This window comes from Anolis carolinensis, chromosome 2 (assembly GCF_035594765.1).
Source record: "Anolis carolinensis isolate JA03-04 chromosome 2, rAnoCar3.1.pri, whole genome shotgun sequence".
Taxonomy (NCBI): domain Eukaryota; kingdom Metazoa; phylum Chordata; class Lepidosauria; order Squamata; family Dactyloidae; genus Anolis; species Anolis carolinensis.
In genome coordinates, this window is record NC_085842.1 from 8912245 (window position 1) to 8934170 (window position 21926).

The 21926-nt window shown below is 40.9% G+C and overlaps 5 protein-coding genes across 7 annotated transcripts in view; all 5 read right to left on the minus strand.

Annotated features, from left to right (window-relative positions):
- Positions 1 to 18755, minus strand: part of LOC134296944 (zinc finger protein 239-like) — a 74884-nt gene extending 56129 nt beyond the window's left edge. The window contains exons 1-2 of the mRNA XM_062973136.1: positions 18714 to 18755; positions 1007 to 1073 (exon numbers count right to left, since the gene is read on the minus strand). The gene's annotated coding sequence lies outside the window, so the exon portion shown is untranslated. The remainder of the gene's footprint in view (positions 1 to 1006; positions 1074 to 18713) is intronic.
- LOC134292312 (zinc finger protein 883-like) overlaps positions 1 to 18760 on the minus strand; it is a 38331-nt gene extending 19571 nt beyond the window's left edge. Inside the window, exons 1-2 of one of the 2 annotated variants that reach the window (XM_062973054.1) lie at positions 18714 to 18760; positions 1007 to 1073 (exon numbers count right to left, since the gene is read on the minus strand). The gene's annotated coding sequence lies outside the window, so the exon portion shown is untranslated. The remainder of the gene's footprint in view (positions 1 to 1006; positions 1074 to 18713) is intronic. The other variant, XM_062973055.1, reaches the window with a different exon arrangement.
- Positions 1 to 18779, minus strand: part of LOC100558638 (zinc finger protein 239) — a 33046-nt gene extending 14267 nt beyond the window's left edge. The window contains exons 1-2 of one of the 2 annotated variants that reach the window (XM_062973130.1): positions 18714 to 18779; positions 1018 to 1073 (exon numbers count right to left, since the gene is read on the minus strand). The gene's annotated coding sequence lies outside the window, so the exon portion shown is untranslated. Of the gene's footprint in view, positions 1 to 1006; positions 1074 to 18713 lie in introns of both variants that reach the window. The other variant, XM_062973129.1, reaches the window with a different exon arrangement.
- Positions 1 to 21926, minus strand: part of LOC100562976 (zinc finger protein 658B) — a 488523-nt gene that overhangs the window by 417243 nt on the left and 49354 nt on the right. The window lies entirely within an intron of this gene.
- Positions 1 to 21926, minus strand: part of LOC134296957 (zinc finger protein 24-like) — a 206608-nt gene that overhangs the window by 20389 nt on the left and 164293 nt on the right. The window lies entirely within an intron of this gene.

The following is a 21926-nucleotide window of genomic DNA, read 5'->3' on the forward strand; positions in this document are numbered from 1 at the left end:
GCTAATAATATAATATATTACAGTAGAGTCTCACTTATCCAAGCTAAACGGGCCGGCAGAATGTTGGATAAGCGAATATCTTGGATAATAAGGAGGGATTAAGGAAAAGCTGATTAAACATCAAAAGTAGGTTATGATTTTACAAATTAAGCACCAAAACATCATGTTATACAACAAATTTGACAGAAAAAGTAGTTCAATACACAGTAATGTTATGTTGTAATTACTGTATTTATGAATTTAGCACTAAAATATCACAATATATTGAAAACATTGACTACAAAACTGGCTTGGATAATCCAGAGGTTTGGATAAGCGAGGCTTGGATTAGTGAGACTCTATTGTATATGTACATAAAACTTGTAAGCTGCTCTGAGTCCCCTTCGGGGTGAAAGAGGGTGGGGTATAAATGCAGTAAATATACAAACAAATAAATGCTGGGGATTTTTTTGCACTACAAATAAGACATGTGCAGTGTGCATAGGAATTTGTTCGATTTTTTTTCCAAATGATAAACGGCCCTCCACTTAAAAAGTTTGAGGACCCCTGGTCTAAAGGGATGAGGCTTGCTTGGGAATCGGACTTGGGGATAAAAATAGATGAAATCAAAAGGAACTCAATTTGGAAAAAACCTACCATACCCTAGAAATTAGTGTCAGCTGAAATCATAACACACTGAAAACAATCCAGAAATGGCATTACTATCCATTGAAGCTTTCTAGCATTAATAAGAGAATTTTAAAAATATGCTGGAGGGATTATGGAACATTAAGATACTGGAACCCTAATAATAATAAATTATTCACAGTGAGGGACAGAGATGCCAAATGGGAAACCATACAGTGCAATCAGCCTGAAACTTATAAATATCTGGGCATACTACAGCTAGACAATATCAAGCTCAGACATGTGAACAATGTGGTCAGCAAATAATATGTCCAAAGGGTATGAAAATTTTTGAAGAGCAAATTAAATGGCAGAAATACGATCAAGGCCATCAACACACCTGGGACATACCCGTCATCAGATACACGGCTGGAATTATGAACTGGACGCAAGCAGAGCTGGATGATCTGGACAGAAAAACAAAAAAAAATTTGATGACAATCCACTACTAATCCAATAAGTAAACGTTTATTAACGAATAAATATAAAAGGAAAAAGACAAGTCAAAAAATCAGCAGCAAAAGTACAAAAAGTAATTCCCAAGGAGATCAAGAGTTCATTTGCTTTGGAACCAAGGCATCAAAAAGCAATCCACAGAGTCCTGAGTTAACACAAAGCAAAAGAATCCTCAAGCAGGATATTGTTTAAAAGTTATCTCCATAAACATGAAAACAGGAACACAAGAAAGACAAACTCTCCAAGAACATGAAGTCATAAACTGGAATCAAACCAAGAATCTTGAAATACAGGAATCAGGAACTTTGGACTAGAAACGGGGAGCTGTTTCCCCTTTTTACAGCGTTGTTCCCACGAAAGGCCTAAGAGTCCAGAAACCATTTAAAAGGCCACAATCCCTCCCATGATATCACTTCACACACACCTGCTTTTTCTCTCCTTGTCTCTAAGCCCCTGAGAAAAACAAGTTTGTCTTTGTTTTACATTCTGCCTCCTAATTTCACTCCTCCGACGGCTACTCTGGCCTATTTTCATGTTAACTGATATCACTTTCTCCCGTTGCCTGGGAATGGCCTGGAGATTTCAAAACATCCCTCTCCAGGCCCCTGCTATCTTCCACAGACTCCTCAGACATTACAGGTTGCAACCCATCATCCCCTTCCTCATCCTCCGAGCACTCAGAAAGCTCATCCAGTGCTTGATAGGCTAGAACAAAACTGGCAAAAAGGCTCTCCATGGACAGTTCCTGGAAAAAAATTGAGAGCAAAATTGTCAAGGAAAAAACATGGATGTGGGTCACAAATGGAACTTTGAAAAAGGAGACTGAGGCCCTGAATCTTGCAGCCCAATTAGAACCAATGTCATCAAAGCCAGAATTAAAAAGTCAAGGACAGATCCCAAGCGTAGACTCTGCAAGGGAGCAGACAAAACAACGGATGACATATTCAGATGCTCCAAGAAGATCACACAGACAGACTACAAGCAGAGACATAATACCATTGCTCAGATGATCCACTGGAACTTGTGCCACAAATACCATCTGCCGGTGACAAAGAACTGGTGGGATCACAAGCCTGAAAAAGTTACTGAAAATGAACACGTCAAACTACTCTGGAACTTTTGAACTCAGACAATATGGATTGTCAATTGTAACGAAGTGTGATTTTTTATTTACAGATGCCATGTTTAACTGTGTTTTAAAAAGGGTTAATATTTCAGTTACTCAGCACCATGAGTTGGTTGCCATGGAGAAGGGGGTGGAGCCAACTGGGTTAGCTGAAAAGAAAGCAGAATTTGGAGGGAAAAACTGAGTCAGTCAGTGTCTGTGGTCAGCGAACCACAGGGAAGTCCGATTCTAAGTTGGAGGATCAGGGGGGCTCAAATGTGGGATTTTGAGCCAATTCTAAAATAAGTTTGGGTTACTTTAGGTAGTCTGTGCCCTGATAAGGTACAGGGAAGTCTGATTCTCAGTTGAGGGGATCAGGGAGGCTCGAGAGCTTATTTGAGTCAGTTTAAAATAAGTTTGGTTGCTTATTTTAAGGTAGTCTGTTAGTGGAGAAAGAACTGACGTTTTAGGAAGTTTGAATCACCTCATTCTGTTATTGCAACTGTTAAGGAAAGTGCCTCTAAGTGAGAATTGTGACCATCAAGCTTGTGCCTAAATAAATGTGATTTTTATTCCTTCAAACATCTCAGTCTCTGTCATATATACACATTAAGAATAAACAAGAAGAAGAAAGAAAAACAAAATTTGAAAAGTCTCCTCTCTAAGTAGCCAGTGGCTAAATCTTCCAATAGTGGTGGTAAGAGTTGATGATCCCCTTTGTAATTTGGTGGCAGCATTATAAAACCTCAGTCGTTCTTAGATCTTTACAATCGGTGGCAGCGGTGGGATATAAAAAGATTCTCCCCCCACCTGAAAGAACCTCAGCTGGTCATACTTCGTTACAATTGGCGGCAAGCGGCGGGATACGTGTAACATCCCTAATTTAGTGCCTGAGATCGCTCACTGAAAATTGTGAGGTAAAATTTGAAGAAAATGGCCACCAAAAGACAGGAAAAGACCACCATGTCAGAGATGATGATGAAATATCAACTAGAGATGAAGAAATTAGAAATGGAGGAAAAAAGGAGATAGGCAGAGATGGAAATTGAGGGGAAAAAAGAGACAAGCAGAAGAACAGGAGAGAGAGAGACAGGCAGAGATTGAGATGAAGAAATTGGAGAAGGAAGCAGAGGAGAGAGAGAGACAGGCAGAGCTGAGAAAGATGGAGATCGATTTGGAAAGACAGAAACTGACACTCTCTCAGCCTTCTGTGGTGGCACAACCAGGGACTCCCATTATTAATCCTAGCGATTTAGCCTTAAAGAGGTTTCCTACCCTGTTTCCCCTAAAATAAGACATCCCCAGAAAATAAGACCTAGTAGAGGTTTTGCTGGATTGCTAAATATAAGGCCTCCCCCGAAAGTAAGACCTAGCAAAGTTTTTGTTTGGAAGCATGCCCGGCGCCCGCCAAACAAATCACCAGAACTTGCAGGATCAGTAAATGTACGTACATAGAGTGTTGTGCATGGAAATATTGGTAGTAACAAGAAATTCTTGATAGGATTCACAGTTTTTCTGGTTATGCTGGTTTGTGATGACAACTACTGTACAGTATATAATAAATGTTCATTTTTTTGTTCAACAATAAATGTGAATTCTTTTTCATTGAAAAATAAGACATCCCCTGAAAATAAGACCTAGCACATCTTTGAGAGCAAAAATTAATATAAGACACTGTCTTATTTTCAGGCAAACACGGTAAATACACTAAGGAGGATGTGGAGATGCAGCGGATTGAGCTCGCACCACTTCTGAAAATACCATTGTGCCCAGGGGATTCTTGGTGCCTGATTGATTATAAGTGGTTCATGAAGTGGAAGAGGTATGTGGGTTTTGAACGCTGGGACCTGTATTATGCGGGAAAGCCTGATCACTACCCAGGACCCATTGATAATGCGAAACTTTTTGCGGATTCAGAAACTCAGACTTTAAAAAAGTATCGCATGGATAAAGTGGACTATGAGTTGATTGAAAGAAAAGTTGTGGAGTATGGCAAATATTTCAAGTACAGCTTGGAGTTCATTGCGTGGCTGAGGTAAATGAGTCACCAGTGGCTGAGATTCCTATTCAGTGCCATAATGACACAGAAGTAGAGCAAGCTGTAGTAATGGAGGATTTAGAAGTGCCAGTCATTAATGAAAATGATTTGCTTGAGCACTCTAAAGAGATGAATGTTGGTATAAGGAGTCAGAAGTTGGAGGAAGATGGCAGTTGGTCAGGACAGACTTTGCAGATAAAGTCCAGTACTACAAAGGGCAGAAGTCTGGATGCCTCTTCACAGTCTTCAAATGATTCTATCTGCTCAGTGGTTACCTCTTTGGTCACCGCAAGTACAGAGCATGGTCAGCAGTTGTGGCCAGGAAAAAATTTACCTCAGGAAAACACCAGATTTGGTCAGTTTGAGTTGCTGTTTGCAGGAGAGCCTATGGGACCAAAGAACACCTTTATGAGAGGAAAGAAGAAGATTGACATCTTGAGACTGTGGGTCATCGCCAATCGCAGCGAACTAAGAAACCGGCAAAGGTGCCAACAAAGAAGAAAAATAAGAAAAACAAGTGCAAAGAAGCCAGAATGGATGTCCAAAGAACTTCTAACTGAGCTAAAGCTCAAAAGTGACATGCACAAGAAGTGGAAAAGGGGAGAAATCACCAAAGAAGAATTCAAACGTATAGCCAACTCCTGTAGGGAAAAGGTTCGCAAGGCTAAAGCGCAAAATGAGCTCAGGCTTGCCAGGGACATAAAAACAACAAAAAAGGCTTTTTTGCTTACGTTGGTAGAAAAAGGAAGAAAAAGGAGGCGATAGGGCCATTGCAAGGAGAAGATGGGGTGATGGCGACAGGAGACAGGGAAAAGGCAGAACTACTTAATGCCTTCTTTGCCTCGGTCTTCTCACAAAAAGAAAGCCATCTTCAACCTCAGCAACATGGAATGGACGAAGGATTGGGGGAAATCCAACCCCAAATAGGGAAACAAGTTGTCCAGGAACACCTGGCCACTCTAAACGAATTCAAGTCCCCAGGGCCAGATCAGCTACACCCAAGAGTACTGAAGGAACTAGCGGAAGTTATTTCAGAACCACTGGCAATTATCTTCGAGAGTTCTTGGAGAACGGGAGAAGTCCCAGCAGATTGGAGGAGGGCGAATGTGGTCCCTATCTTCAAGAAGGGAAAAAAGAACGACCCAAACAATTACCGTCCGGTCAGCCTCACATCAATACCAGGCAAAATTCTGGAAAAGATCATTAAGGAAGTGGTCTGCGAACACTTAGAAACAAATGCGGTCATTGCTAATAGTCAACACGGATTTACCAAAAACAAGTCATGCCAGACTCATCTGATCTCTTTTTTCGATAGAGTTACGAGTTGGGTCGATACAGGGAATGCCGTGGATGTAGCGTACCTGGATTTCAGTAAGGCCTTCGACAAAGTCCCCCACGACCTTCTGGCAAACAAACTAGTAAAATGTGGGCTAGACAAAACTACGGTTAGGTGGATCTGTAATTGGCTAAGCGAACGAACCCAAAGGGTGCTCACCAATGCGTCGTCTTCATCATGGAAAGAAGTGACAAGTGGAGTGCCGCAGGGCTCCGTCCTGGGCCCGGTTCTGTTCAACATCTTTATTAACGACTTAGACGAAGGGTTAGAAGGCACGATCATCAAGTTTGCAGACGACACAAAACTGGGAGGGAGAACCAACACTCCAGAAGACAGGAGCAGAATTCAAAACGATCTTGACAGACTAGAGAGATGGGCCAAAACTAACAAAATGAAGTTCAACAGGGACAAATGCAAGATACTTCACTTCGGCAGAAAAAATGGAAATCAAAGATACAGAATGGGGGACGATGCCTGGCTTGACAGCAGTGTGTGCGAAAAAGACCTTGGAGTCCTTGTGGAGAGGAAGATGAACATGAGCCAACAATGTGATGCGGCTGCTAAAAAAGCCAACGGGATTCTGTCCTGCATCAATAGGGGAATAGCGTCTAGATCCAGGGAAGTCATGCTCCCCCTCTTTCTATTCTGCCTTGGTCAGACCACACCTGGAATCACACTGGGTCCAATTTTGGGCACCACAGTTGAAGGGAGATGTTGACAAGCTGGAAAGCGTCCAGAGGAGGGCGACTAAAATGATGAAGGGTCTGGAGAACAAGCCCTATGAGGAGCGGCTTAAAGAGCTTGGCATGTTTAGCCTGCAGAAGAGAAGGCTGAGAGGAGACATGAGAGCCATGTACAAATACGTGAAGGGAAGTCATAGGGAGGAGGGAGCAAGCTTGTTTTCTGCGGCCCTGGAGACTAGGACACAATGGAACAAGGGCTTCAAACTACAGGAAAGGAGATTCCACCTGAACATCAGGAAGAACTTCCTCACTGTGAGAAGGGCTGTTCGGTAGTGGAACTCTCTCCCCCGGACAGTGGTGGAGGCTCCTTCTTTGGAGGCTTTTAAGCAGAGGCTGGATGGCCATCTGCCGGGGGTGCTTTGAATGCGATTTCCTGCTTCTTGACAGGGGGTTGGACTGGATGGCCCATGTGGTCTCTTCCAACTCTACTATTCTATGATTCTATGATTCTATAGGTTATTTTCCGACAGAGAGAGTTTTAAAGGCCCCTACGAGTCGGAGTTTCGCAGTTTACTTTCAATATTCTACGGAAGTATATGAACTATGTCTCGCAAGATTTCTTGAATGACTCTTGGAAGTTTCGTAAAAGACATTTTGGGACAAAGGGAGTTCATGATATTGTGTGGAGAAGAAAATATAATTGTCCCCAACAACATGTTAACTTCTGGAACATTCAATGAACTGTACCAAGTGGGCTGGAGAAGAAGATCCCTATGAAATGTACTGAATATCGGAAGGTTGATTGGTCCAGTGTATAAATAAAGACTTGGGGGATAACCCAGGATAGAGGTTAAATTGTTAGAAATATGATATATGGAAAATGTGTTTTAAATGTCTTTTGATTTGGGTTTGTGAATCTTAACGGCAGAAAAGATGGTAAGACTGGATATGTGTATAGAAGTGTTTATGCATATTACTTACATAATTGTATGGTAAGATATGAATATGTTATGTGTACATGCAACATTGAAGGTTTGTATTTATGGTTTATGTGTTGCATGATAGTATGGTAAGATTATATGTTAAATGTATGTAACATGTATTATTGTATATTTTTTAGATGCAATCCATATTATTTTTGACTATTCTAGGTTGTAGAAAAGTCAAAAATAATCTTTATAGGTTGGGAGGTGTAACGAAGTGTGATATTTTATTTACAGATGCCATGTTTAACTGTGTTTTAAAAAGGGTTAATGTTTCAGTTACTCAGCACTCAGAGTTGGTTGCCATGGAGAAGGGGGCGGAGCCAACTGGGTTAGCTGAAGAGAGTGGCAAGAGTTGATAATCCCCTTAACATCAGGCGGCAGTGTTTAAACAAGACATCTTTAATAACTGGTGGCAGCGGATATAGTTATATATATAATATAATTAATTAATAAAAACATCATCCTTCTCCACCTCTCCGCAATCGGTGGCAGCGGTGGGATATAAAAGGATCCCCCCCCCCCCCCCCCGCCTGAAAGAACCTCAGCCGGTCATACTTCGTTACATCAATGTTGCAATCCCAGGCAACAGTAGAACTGATGAGAAGCAACTGCAAAAGCTTAAATATTACGAGGATTTAAAGATCGAACTGCAAAGACTCTGACACAAGCCAGTAAAGATGGTCCCAGTGGTGATTGGCACACTGGGCACATAGAATCATAGAGTTGGAAGAGACCTTGTGGGTTCGTGACACATCCGGGCGTCCCCTGGGCAATATCTTTATAGATGGCTAATTCGCTCAAACAGAAGCTCTCCAAAGCTTTAGTGCTCTTACTGCCTATTACAGGGGAAACCAGCTAATCCCTAATCCATCTAAAACACAGACGTGTGCTTTCCACCTTAAGAACGGACAAGTATCTTGAGCTCTGAGGATGACCTGGGAAGGAATCCCACTGGAGCATTACAGGACACCCAAATACCTGGGAGTTACCCTGGACTGTGCTCTAACTTACAAGAAGCACAGCTTGACTATCAAGCAAAAAGTGGGTATGAGAAATAACATTGTATGAATGCTGACTGGCACACCCAGACACAGTGAAGACATCTACCCTTGCACTTTGCTTCTCTGCTGCTGAATACGCATGCCCAGTGTGGAATGCATCTCACCACATTAAAACAGTGGATATGGCTCTTAATGAGACATGCCACATCACCACAGGTTGCCTACGCCCTACACCGCTGGAGAAATTATACTGTTTAGCTGGTACGGCACCACCTGACATCTGCCGGGAAGTAGCAGCCAGCAATGAAAAGACCAAGGCAGTGACATCTCTGGCCCATCGTCTGTTCGGATATCAGCCAGCATGCCAACCCCTTAAATAAAGAAATAGTCTTCTAAGATCTACAGAGATACACGCAGGAACACCTCAGCAAGCAAGAGTCCAAAAGTGGCAGGCTAAAACCTGGAACCTCAATCAGTGGCTGACGCCGGATGAGAAACTCCCCCCTGGACACACAGAAGATGGGGCGACTTGGAAGGATCTGAACAGACTGTGATCTGGCTCCACGAGATGCAGAGCAAACCACAGACCATTTACTACAATGCAGTCTGAGCCCTGCCACATGCACAAGGGAGGACCTCCTTACAGCCACACCAGAGGCACTCCAAGTGGCCAGCTACTGGTCAAAGGACATTTAGTATCATGCCAAGTTTTTTCTTTGTGTTTTCTAATACATTACAACAATAAATGAATCCAGTCCAACCCCATTCTGCCAAGAAGCAGGAAAATCGCATTCAAAGCACCCCTGACAGATGGCCATCCAACTTCTGTTTAAAAGCCATCAAAGAAGGAGCCTCCACCACAGTGCTTAAAGACCTTGGCCAGCACTTAAAAGCAATTGGCTGCAAAAGGCCACCCGACTCGGATCGGTACGCATTATTCGCCAATACATCACATAGTCCTAGACACTTGGGAAGTGTCCGATGTATGATCTAATATAAAGGCAGCATAGTGATCTTGTTTGCTGTGTACTAATCTTGTTGTGTATCAAATTATTATTATCATTATTATTATTATTATTATTATTATTATTATTGTATGACACAGCAAACAAGATAGACATGCTGGATTTCATATCACAAAATCACAAGTTGAACACTTCCCAAGTGTCTAGGACTGTGTGATGTATTTTCGGATGATGCGTGCAGATCCCAGTAGGGTGGCCTTTTGCAGTTGGCAGATCGTAATTGCTGTGGAAAATGAACACGCAAAGATACTGCGGGACTTCCAAATCCAGACTGACAAAGTTCTGGAACACAACACACCAGACATCACAGTTGTGGAAAAGAAAAAGGTTTGGATCATTGATATCGCCATCCCAGGTGATAGTCGCATTGACGAAAAACAACAGGAAAAACTCAGCCGCTATCAGGACCTCAAGACTGAACTTCAAAGACTCTGGCAGAAACCAGTGCAGGTGGTCCCGGTGGTGATGGACACATTGGGTGCCGTGCCAAAAGTACTCAGCCGGCATTTGGAAACAATAGACATTGACAAAATCACGATCTGCCAACTGCAAAAGGCCACCCTACTAGGATCTGCGCGCATCATCCGAAAATACATCACACAGTCCTAGACACTTGGGAAGTGTTTGACTTGTGATTTTGTGATACGAAATCCAGCATGTCTGTCTTGTTTGCTGTGTCATACTATGTTTTTGTGTCAATAATAATAATTTTATTTCTTACCTGCCTCTCCTCATGGGATTACAGAATAATTAAAGCACATAAACATTGTATAAATACTACAAATACACATGAGTCCCCTTGAGAAGACGGGTTAGAAATAAAGCTTATTATTATTATTATTATTATTATTATTATTATTATTATTATTATTAAAACGTATTTCTATAAAATACATATTTAAATACGCAAAACAGAGATTAAACAAAGGACACGATTTTAAAATTCATGCCTAAAAACTGGCTGGGTAGCCCATGAGGCTCTCATGCGCAAAGTTATCTCAGTTTTGGCAAGAGAAACTGGGATAATAAGAAAAATGGTCTATTTTGGAGGTGCATTAGACTATTGGGACCCTATGTGGCTTTTAGGCCCAAAGATATGTACCTTTTGGCAAGAGGTCTCAACACGGATGAACCAGATAATAGGAGCCCATTAATGGAGGTGCATTTCTGGCTTGCACTGAATGGATGAAAATAATACAAGTATGAAATAATAGAAGAAAAATAATTAAAACAGATTTCAATACACCAACACAATTCAAAGTGCCGGCTTTAGCCTATAAAGCCCTAAACCAGGGGTCCTCAAACTTTTTAAGCCAAGGGCCAGTTCACAATCCTTCAGACTGTGGAGGGGCCAGATTATCATTTGAAAAAAAAACAAACAAACAAATTCCGATGCACACAGCACATGTCTTATTTGTAGTGCAAAAAGAACAACAACAACAATGAAAGAACAATACAATATTTAAAAATAAAAACAATTTTAACCAACATACATTTATCAGGATTTCAATGGGAAGTGTGGGCCTGCTTCTGGCCAATGAGATAGTCAAGTTAATTAGGATTGTTGTTGTTGTTGTTGTTGTTGTTGTGTGCCTTCAAGTCATTTCAGACTTTGGGAGAGCCTAAGTCTAAAATTTATTCATTATTTATTTATTTATTTATTGCATTTATTTACTACATTTATATAACACCCTTCTCACCCCAAAGGGGACTCAGAGTGGCTTACAAATTATATGTACACACAATAGATTATATTATTAGCATAGCACAATATTAGCATTATATATTACTATATTGAACTTTACCACTATACTGTAATATTATTAGTAATATTATATGTAATATAGAATATATAATTAATATTATTTTATGGTATTATTAGTGTTATATTGTATTACATTATAATATTATTATCAATATTATATGTATATACAATATATTATATTATACAACGGAGGGCGGGGGCCAGGTAAATGACCTCGGAGGGCCGCATCTGGCCCCCGGGCCTTGGTTTGGGGACCCCTGCCCTACACAGTTCTGGCCCAGCTTACTTGTCCGAACGCATCTCCCTTTATGAGCCCCCTCAGAAGGTAAGATCACCTGGGGAGGCCCTGCTCTCGGCCCCGCCTCTTTCGCAGGTGCGGCTGGTGGGGACCAGGGACAGGGCCTTCTCCGCGGTGGTCCCTCAGCTGTGGAACTGCCTTCCCAGAGAAATCAGATCAGCTCCCTCCCTCCCAACATTTAGAAAGAAATGAAAAACCTGGCTGTGGAACCAAGCTTTTGGAGAGTAGTCAGTGCAATAGGCGGCTATGAAGTAATTTTGACAGGATTGGAATGGTTCCTGGATTATGACTTCAGATCTTGTGTGGTTTTAATAGTTGCCCCAGGTGGCGCAATGGGTTAAACTCTTATGCTGGCAGGACTGCTGACTTGAAGGTTGGGTTGCTGACCTGAAGGTTTCTGGTTCGTATCTGGAGAGAGCATGGATGAGCTTCCTCTGTCAGCTCCAGTTCCCCATGCGGGGACATGAGAGAAGCCTCCCACAGGACGATAAAACATCAAACATCCGGGTGTGCCCTGGGCAACATCCTTGCAGACGGCCAATTCTCTCACACCAGAAGCGACTTGCAATTTCTCAAGTCGTTCCTGACATGGAAAAAAAATGTATTTAATGTATTGGGATGTTATACTTTTTAATTTTTATTGATTTTAATGTATGTTTATGTTGAATTTATCTATATATATAAAAGGATAAAAAAAATTCGGCTTAGGACAAAACAACAAAACTACACATCCCAGAAACACTAAACTTGGCAACACAACCCCTCATCCATGCCTCTACGTTCATACAACAAAAAGAAAAGAAAAATAAAGTCCTAATTAGAGGGAGAGCAATAATTGGTTTTTATCCAATTGCTGCCAGTTACAAGGCTAAACTCTTGGTCTCCTAGTAACCTACTCAGCCCAGGGAACAGGCACTGTTAGGCCTCAGGCCTCTTCCTCACTGCCTATAAGAAACAGATTATCTGATTTTAACTGGATTATATGGCAGTGTAGACTCAAGGCCCTTCCACACAGCTATATAATCTTATATTATCTGCTTTGAACTGGATTATCTTGAGTCCACACTGCCATATAATCCACTTCAGTGTGCATTTTATATAGCTGTGTAGAAGGGGCCTCATATAATTCTGTTCTAAGCAGATAATATAAGATTATAAATATAAAGTAGAGTCTCACTTATCCAACATAAACAGGCTGGCAGAACGTTGGATAAGTGAATATGTTGGATAATAAGAAGGGATTCAGGAAAAAGCCAATTGAACATCAAATTAGGTGATGATTATACAAATTAAGCACCAAACATCATGTTATACAACAAATTTGACAGAAAAAGTAGTTCAATGCTCAGTAATGCTATGTTGTAATTACTGTACTGTGTTTACAAATTTAGCACCAAAATATCACAATGAATTTAAAACATTGACTACAAAAACATTGACTACTACAAGGCAGACTGCGTTGGATAATCCAAAACACTGGATAAACGAATGTTGGATAAGTGAGATTCTACTGTAATATGAAATAATTACTGTGGTAATCCAGTCCAACCCAATCCAAGCACGCCCAACAGATGGCCACCCAGCCTCTCAATAATAATAATAATAATAAGAAGAAGAAGAAGAAGAAGAAGAAGAAGAAGAAGAAGAAGAAGAAGAAGAATATCATACAATCATAAGGTTAGGAGACACCCCTATGGATTATCCAGTTCAACTTCCTTCTACCATGCAGGACGACACAAACCAAGCACTCCTGACAGATGGCCATCCAAGATCTGCACAGTAATAATACAAATCGAATCATAGAATCAGACAGTTAGGAGAGACCCCTAAAAGCCATCCAGTCCAACCCAATTCTGCCACTGGATGATACAATCCAAGCACTCCCAACAGATGACCAGCCAGCCTCTCAATAATAATAAGAAAAAGAATAAGAATAAGAATATCATACAATCCTAAGGTTAGCAGATACCCCTAAGGATCATCCAGTTCAACTTCCTTATATCATGCAGGAGGACACAATCCAACCACTCCTGACAGATGGCCATCCAATATCTGCACAATAATAATACACATCAAATCATAGCATCAGACAGTTAGGAGACACCCCTAAAGGCCATCCAGTCCAACCCAATTCTGTCATGCAGGACACAATCCAAGCAACCCTGAAAACAATTATTTCTCTCCCTCTAATTAGGACTTTATTTTTCTTTTCTTTTTGTTGTATGAAGGTAGAGGCATGGATGAGGGGTTGTGTTGCCAAGTTTAGTGTTTCTGGGATGTGTAGTTTTGTTGTTTTGTCCTAAGCCGAAATTTTTTTATCCTTTTATATATATAGATTGAATGTATGCCTGTTGTGTTGGAAACCACCCTGAGTCCCCATGAGGAGATAGTTTTTATTATTATTTATTGTGCTCCGCCTCACGGTGTAAGGAGAGGCAGGTACGAAATATCAATGTATGTATTTATTATATCAGCCACCACTCTATTGGGAAACTAACATACAAAGTGAGAGAGTAGACATAAAGGAGAATGTGTTTGGGACCATGTGGAAACCACTTATAATAATCTATATCAGGCCTGGGCCAACTTGGGCCTTCCCTCCAGGAGTTTTGGACTCCAACTCCCACCATTCCTCACAGCCTCAGGCCCCTTCCTTTCCACCCTCAGACGCTTAAACAGAAAGGGAAAAGGAAAGGGCCTGAGGCTGTGAGGAATGGTGGGAGATAAAGTCCAAAACTCCTGGAGGGAAGGCCCGGGTTAGCCCAGGCCTGATCTACGAGGGCTATCCAGAAAATTCATTACGTTTCGAAATTAAAAATAAACGAAGTATAGGAGAAAACATTTACCATATTCAGTTGAAAGCCAGACCCAAATACTATTTCTCACCATAGTCCCCACTGAAATCTAGGTAGTTATCATAGGGATAAAAGTGTTTGAAAAGCCCCCCCCCCCCCCCCCCCCCAAGATTCCCGCCTGGCTTGCGTCCTGAACCAGGCTGGCTTCCCTTCCCTCAGCTGTCAAGTGGCGCGCTCAGCTTTCTGCACGATCTTCCTCGATCGCTCTTTTGTTTTGCAGATGCTTGCAAGGAAGGTTTTTTGGGACAGGAAAGGTGTGCTTCTTGCAAAATCTTAGAAGAGCACCTTCCTGAATATGGTAAATGTTTTCTCCTATACTTTGTTTATTTTTAATTCCAAAACGTAATGAACTTTCTGGATAACCCTCGTATGTGGTGCCAAAGCCCCAGCAAATGCAGAACCCGCTCAGCTACAGTGAGATTTTGGCTGGATGGAAGGAGAAGAGAGGCCTCTCTCTGAGGGAACTGGAGAGAAGAGAAGGATCTCTGGTCAGTAAAGCCTTTTCCACCCTGGATCTGATTCCAGATTTGTTGTCGAAGGCCTTTGTGGCAGATATCGCTGGGTTGCTGTGAGTTTTCCAGGCTGTTTGGACAATGCTGTGTTTGGTGGTATCTATGTAGACTTGTCCACAGCTGTACGGCATACGACAGACGCCTGCAGAGGGGAGAGGGTCCCTCTTGTCCTTTCATGAACAAGCATTCGTTGGGTTTTCTTAGTGGGTCTGTAGACCCACAACCTACAAAATATCTACAGACCCACTAAGATAAGTGTAACAAATGCTCCGTTCAGCAAAGGACAAGGGGGACCCTCTCCCCTCTGCAGGAGTCTATTGCATACCATGCTGATGTGGATGAGATGTGTACAGAAGGACCACCAAATGCAGCAGCATCGCCCAGGCACGAATCAATAATAATAATAATAATAATAATAATAATAATAATAATAATAATAACATCTGCTTTTCATTATTGCCATGATCCCTCTGTCAACAATCTTACAAAAAACAAATCTCGGCTATCAAACATCTAAGAATTCTCACAAAATTTCGCATCTGATGTACATGGATGACCTGAAGCTGTATGAAAAAACGCAAACTGAAATCCAGTCTCTGACTAACACTGTCCGAATTTTTAGCACTGATATCAGCATGGAGTTTGGCTTGGACAAATGTTCGACAGTGGCATTGAAGAAGGGAAAAATCATTGAAAGTGAGGGCATAAATATGCCTAATGGCCAAACAATAAAGTGTCACCAGCCAGAGGCCTACAAATATCTGGGCATATTACAGCTGGACAACATCAAGCATGAACATGTGAAAACTGGTCAGTAAAGAATACACACAAAGGGTCAGAAAAATTCTCAAAAGCAAGCTCAATGGAGGCAACACCATCAAGGCCATAAACACCTGGGCCATACCTGTTATAAGATATACTGCTGGCATCATAAACTGGACACAGGTGGAACTGGACAATTTGGACAGAAAAACAAGAAAACTCATGACCATTCATCACTCACTGCACCCTCGCAGTGATGTTGACCGGCTATATCTGCCTAGAAGATCAGGGGGCAGAGGACTCTTACAAGTCAAACAAGCAGTCAAAGAAGAAGAACATGCCCTGGCAGAATATGTAAAGCAAAGTGAAGAACCTGCTTTGATTGAAGTCAAAAATCAGAAACTCCTCAAAACACAGCAGACAAAAAACCAGTACAAGAAAGCCACACTACAAACTAGAGCTGACAGCTGGCACAACAAAACATTGCATGGAAAGTTCCTTGACAAAATTGAAGGAAAAGCTGATAAGGAGAAGACCTGGCTCTGGCTCACGAATGGGACCCTGAAGAAGGAGACAGAAGGCCTGATCCTTGCAGCCCAGGAGCAAGACATCAGGACAAAGGCAATTAAGGCCAAGATCGAAAAATCAGCTGTTGACCCAAAATGCAGACTGTGCAAGGAAACTGATGAAACCATTGATCATCTCCTCAGCTGCTGTAAGAAAATCACACAGACAGACTACAAACAGAGGCACAACTATGTGGCCCAAATGATTCATTGGAACTTATGCCTCAAGTACCACCTCCCAGCAGCAAAGAACTGGTGGGATCACAAACCTGCAAAAGTCTTAGAAAATGAGCATGCAAAGAGACTGTGGGACTTCCGGATCCAGACTGACAAAGTTCTGGAACACAACACACCAGACATCACAGTTGTGGAAAAGAACAAGGTTTGGATCATGGATGTTGCCATCCCAGGTGACAGTCGCATAGATGAAAAACAACAGGAAAAACTCAGCCGCTATCAGGACCTCAAGATTGAACTTCAAAGACTCTGGCAGAAACCAGTGCAGGTGGTCCCGGTGGTGATGGGCACACTGGGTGCCGTGCCAAAAGATCTCAGCCGGCATTTGGAAACAATAGACATTGACAAAAACATGATCTGCCAACTGCAAAAGGCCACCCTGCTGGGATCTGCGCGCATCATCCGAAAATACATCACACAGTCCTAGACACTTGGGAAGTGCTCGACTTGTGATTTTGTGATATGAAATCCAGCATATCTATCTTGTTTGCTGTGTCATAATAAAATAATAATAACTTTATTTTTATACCCTGCCTCTATCTCCCCAAAGGGGACTCAGGGCGGCTGACATGGGGCCAAGCCCGAATAAAAACAATCGCAATATAAAACACAACAGTAGACAAGAGACATGCACAATTATAAAAATTTAAATATTACCCAATAAAAACAAATGACAAAAACTAATAAAAACATGGATTAAAACAGAGAGGTTGTAAAAGTAGACTGGGTAAGGTGCACCCTATAAATATTGTAAACACGAGGTGACTGATAAAGTGCTGCAAATTCTTGGAAGTGCAAATTGGGATGGGAGTAGACCCTGTGTCAAGGAACACGAAAGGCACGGCAGACTCACTCAACCAGAGAAATCAACCAGAGCAGAGCACTTGAGGAACCGACCTGGACACAGCGTGGCATTTGACAACACAGAAATGCTGGACCACGCTCACAACCACCATGTCAGACGACACAGAGAAGCCACTGAAATCCTTAAGCATGGGACAATGTCAACAGAAAGGAGGGACCAAGAAAATGAACAAAATCTGGCTACCAATATTGAAAATCTTCAAAAACATAACAGTAAATAAAGAACAACAATCTAAAAACAGACAGGGGAATTCCAGACAGGAAACAATCAGGGCCAGCTAACACCTCTGTGTTAAATTGCCTCTGTGTCTGTCTATATGTCGTATGTCTAAAATGGCATTGAATGATTTGCCGTGTATATGCACATTGTGATCCGCCCTGAGTCCCCTTCAGGGTGAGAAAGAAGGGTGGGATATAAACAATAATAATAATAATAATAATCTTTATTTTTATATCCCGCCCCATCTCCCTGAAGGGACTCGGGGCGGCTCACAACAGGGACAAGCCCGAAACAACAACACAACATATTTGACAGAAAATTAAAACATTCCAACGATACACAAAATAAAATAATGGACAATACATTAAAATCCATAAATACTACAAATAAACAAATAAATAAGCCTCCCAGCAAAGGATCCCCCCCCCGGGCAGGAAGCAGCCAGGCTTTGAAGCTGCAAGGCCATATGTATAGAGTCTCACTTATCCAACATAAACGGGCCGGCAGAATGTTGGATAAGCGAATATGTTGGATAATAAGGAGGGATTAAGAAAAAGCCTATTAAACATCAAATTAGGTTATGATTTTACAAATTAAGCACCAAAACATCATGTTATGCAACAAATTTGACTGAAAAAGTAGTTCAATACGCAGTAATGTTATGTTGTAATTGCTGTATTTACGAATTTAGCACCAAAATATCACAATATATTGAAAACGTTGACTACAAAAATGCGTTGGATAATCCAGAACGTTGGATAAGCGAATGTTGGAGAAGTGAGACTCTACTGTGTATATATATATCCCTGTGGAATGATGTCCAGGGTGGGAGAAAGAGCTCTTGCCTGGTGGAGGCATGTGTGAATGCTGCAGTTGGCCACCTTGATTAGCACTGAATGGCCTTGCAGCTTCGAAGCCTGGCTGCTTCCGGCCTGGGGGGAATCCTTTGTTGGGAGGTTTGTTTATTTGTTTATTTATTTACAGCATTTATATCCCGCCCTTCTTTCTCCCTCCTTGCCTGGTTCCCAACAGACCTCACCGCCTCTGAGGGTGCCTGCCGGAGATGTGGGCGAAACGTCAGGAGAGAATGCTTCTGGGACACGGCCAGGCAGCCCGGAAAACTCACAGCAACCCAGAGATCCTAGATTATCTGCTTATCCCAGGTTTTCTGTCAGTGGGGACTCCTATAATCCAGTCTAAAGCAGATAATGTGGGAAGGGCCCGGAGAGGCCTGGAAGGGAGGCGGGAGAAGGCCCGGCCACGCCGGGGATCACGCGGCCTTTTCGAAGAGGGGGGTGAGGGGGAAAGGCCCCCCAACACTGCCCGCCCCCCACTCACCTCCTTCCTCCTCCTCTCTCTCGCTCTCTCTCGCTCTCTCTCCCCCCGAGAGGCGCCTCTCTCTTCCGCAGACAACGGAGGCCTCCTTTCCCGCCCTCCTCCGGAAATGAGCTCACAGGAAGTGCGTCACCCGCCTTCTCTCCCCCCCCCCCCCCTCAGCATCCCCTGCCTCTCTGGGAAGAGGAGGACTCCTCTCTCTCGTCCCAAGGCAAAGGCTGGGAGAGAGGGAGAGAGGCAGATGGATGGAGGGAGAGATAGAGATAGATAGATAGATAGATAGATAGATAGATAGATAGATAGATAGATAGATAGATAGATAGATAGATAGATAGATAGATAGATAGATAGATAGATAGATAGATAGATAGAACGATAGATAGATAGAACGATAGATAGATAGATAGACAGATAGATATAAAGAAAGAAAGATAGATAGATATAAAGAAAGAAATATAGATAGAAAGATAGATAAATAGAAATAAATAAATATAGATATAAAGAAAAATATAGATAGATATAAAGAAAGAAATATAGATAGATAGATATAAAGAAAGAAATATAGATAGATAGATAGATAGATAGATATAAAGAAAGAAATATCGATAGAAAGACAGATAGATAGAAATAAATAAATATAGATATAAAGAAAAATATAGATAGATATAAAGAAAGAAATATAGATAGATAGATAGATATAAAGAAAGAAATATAGATAGATAGATAGATATAAAGAAAGAAATATACATAGATAGAAAGATAGATATAAAGAAGGAAATATAGACAGATAGAAAGATAGATAGATAGATATAAAGAAAGAAATATAGATAGAACGATAGATAGATAGATAGATAGATAGATAGATAGACAGACAGATAGATATAAAGAAAGAAAGATGGATAGAATGATAGATAGATAAAAAGAAAGAAATATAGATAGATAGAAAGATAGATATAAAGAAAGAAATATAGATAGAACGATAGATAGATAGATAGATAGACAGACAGATAGATATAAAGAAAAAAAGATGGATAGAACGATAGATAGATAGATAGATAGATAGATAGATAGATAGATAGATAGATAGATAGATATAAAGAAAGAAATATAGATAGAACAATAGATAGATAGATAGATAGACAGACAGATAGATATAAAGAAAAAAAGATGGATAGAACGATAGATAGATAGATAGATAGATAGATAGATAGATAGATAGATAGATAGATATAAAGAAAGAAATATAGATAGAACAATAGATAGATAGATAGATATAAAGAAAGAAATATAGATAGAACAATAGATAGATAGATAGATAGACAGATAGATAGATATAAAGAAAGAAATATAGATAGAACGATAGATAGATAGATAGACAGACAGATAGATATAAAGAAAGAAAGATGGATAGAATGATAGATAGATATAAAGAAAGAAATATAGATAGATAGAAAGATAGATATAAAGAAAGAAATATAGATAGAACGATAGATAGATAGATAGATAGATAGATAGATAGATAGATAGATAGATAGATAGATAGACAGACAGATAGATATAAAGAAAGAAAGATGGATAGAACGATAGATAGATAGATAGATAGATAGAAAGAAAGAAATATAGATAGAACGATAGATAGATAGATAGATAGATAGATAGATAGATAGATATAAAGAAAGAAATATAGATAGAACAATAGATAGATAGACAGATAGATAGATATAAAGAAAGAAATATAGATACATAGAAAGATAGATAGAAAGAAAGATAGATAGATATAAATATAGATAGATAGATATAAAGAAAGAAATATAGATAGATTATAAAGATATATATATATATATTCCCAGCATTTATACCCCGCCCTTCTCACCCGGGGGGACTCAGGGCGGCTTACAACAGTTGGCAACATTTAATGCCAAGAACGTAATAATAAAACAAAAACACTACATGTCATCAATTAAAACTATCAAAATACATCATTAAAATACATTATAGCAATTAAAACATATGTAAATTAGATCCATTTGTCTAATAACCTCATGCTTCAGCTCCCTCTCTCTCATCCCAGGGCAAAGGCTGGGAAAGATGGATAGAGGCAGATGGATGGATGGATGGAGAGATAGGTGGAGAGATAGATGGATGGATGGATGGATAGATAGATGGATGGATGGATGGATGGATGGATGGATGGATGGATGGATGGATGGAGAGATAGGTGGAGAGATAGATAGATAGATAGATAGATAGATAGATAGATAGATAGATAGATAGATAGATAGATAGATGATAGATAGATAGATAGATAGATAGATGGATAGATCCAGGTGTTTTGGACCATAACCTGTTGGGGAAACCAGGAATCTCCACAGGCTTTTGGGCGGGTGGCCGTTCTGGAGACTGATTGGCAATCACACTATTCAATAATCATAACCTTTTGGAAAGGCATGACTTTGTTAGAGATTGTCACCTTTTCGTAAGGTATGATCTTCCTGAGAAGAGTTAAAAACTCACTTGAATCAACTTTCTCCTGAGTGGTCAATGTCCACCAGTTTTCATACAAGGCAATTTGGTTTCTCAGCTGTTAGACTGATATGCCTAGGTATCTCTTTGAACTGCTAGGAACAAAGATATGCCAATGCACAAAATATATCGCAGATCTTCAGAAATGTTAAGAAGTGTTATTTCCAGTTGCCCAAAAGAACATCTACTCTCCCATGAAATATATTGGTTTAAATCATGCTCTCAAGAGACCAAAAATAAGTAGTCTTTGATAAAATGTAATATTGCTGATTTACTTAACATACAGGTATTGGTTTCATGGCTTCTCTCCCGCAATTTCCACGGCAATGAAGCATTGTCTGCCCCAGTGATCATGGGACCCTTTGCTAGGAAATCCATCCATCCAACTTCGCACTGGTTCCCAAAATGCTGTGAGCGTGACCTTGCTGCCGAGAGTTGGGCACGTGCTTTCTTTGGAGGCAGGCGTTGAGCCATGATTCTTCCATTGCACCGACCAGACTTTAGTCTCAGGATCCTAGCGATGGGCCCAGCTTTCATCCTGTGTGATCGGTCTGCTGAGAAAGTCCTCCTGGTTTCCATGGCACGTCATCAATAGAGCCTGAGAGCATTCAACTTATTCCTGCTTCTGGAAAGGTGTGAGCAGCCGGGGAACCCAGTGAGCGGATACCTTATGCATGTGAAGATGGTCTTGGG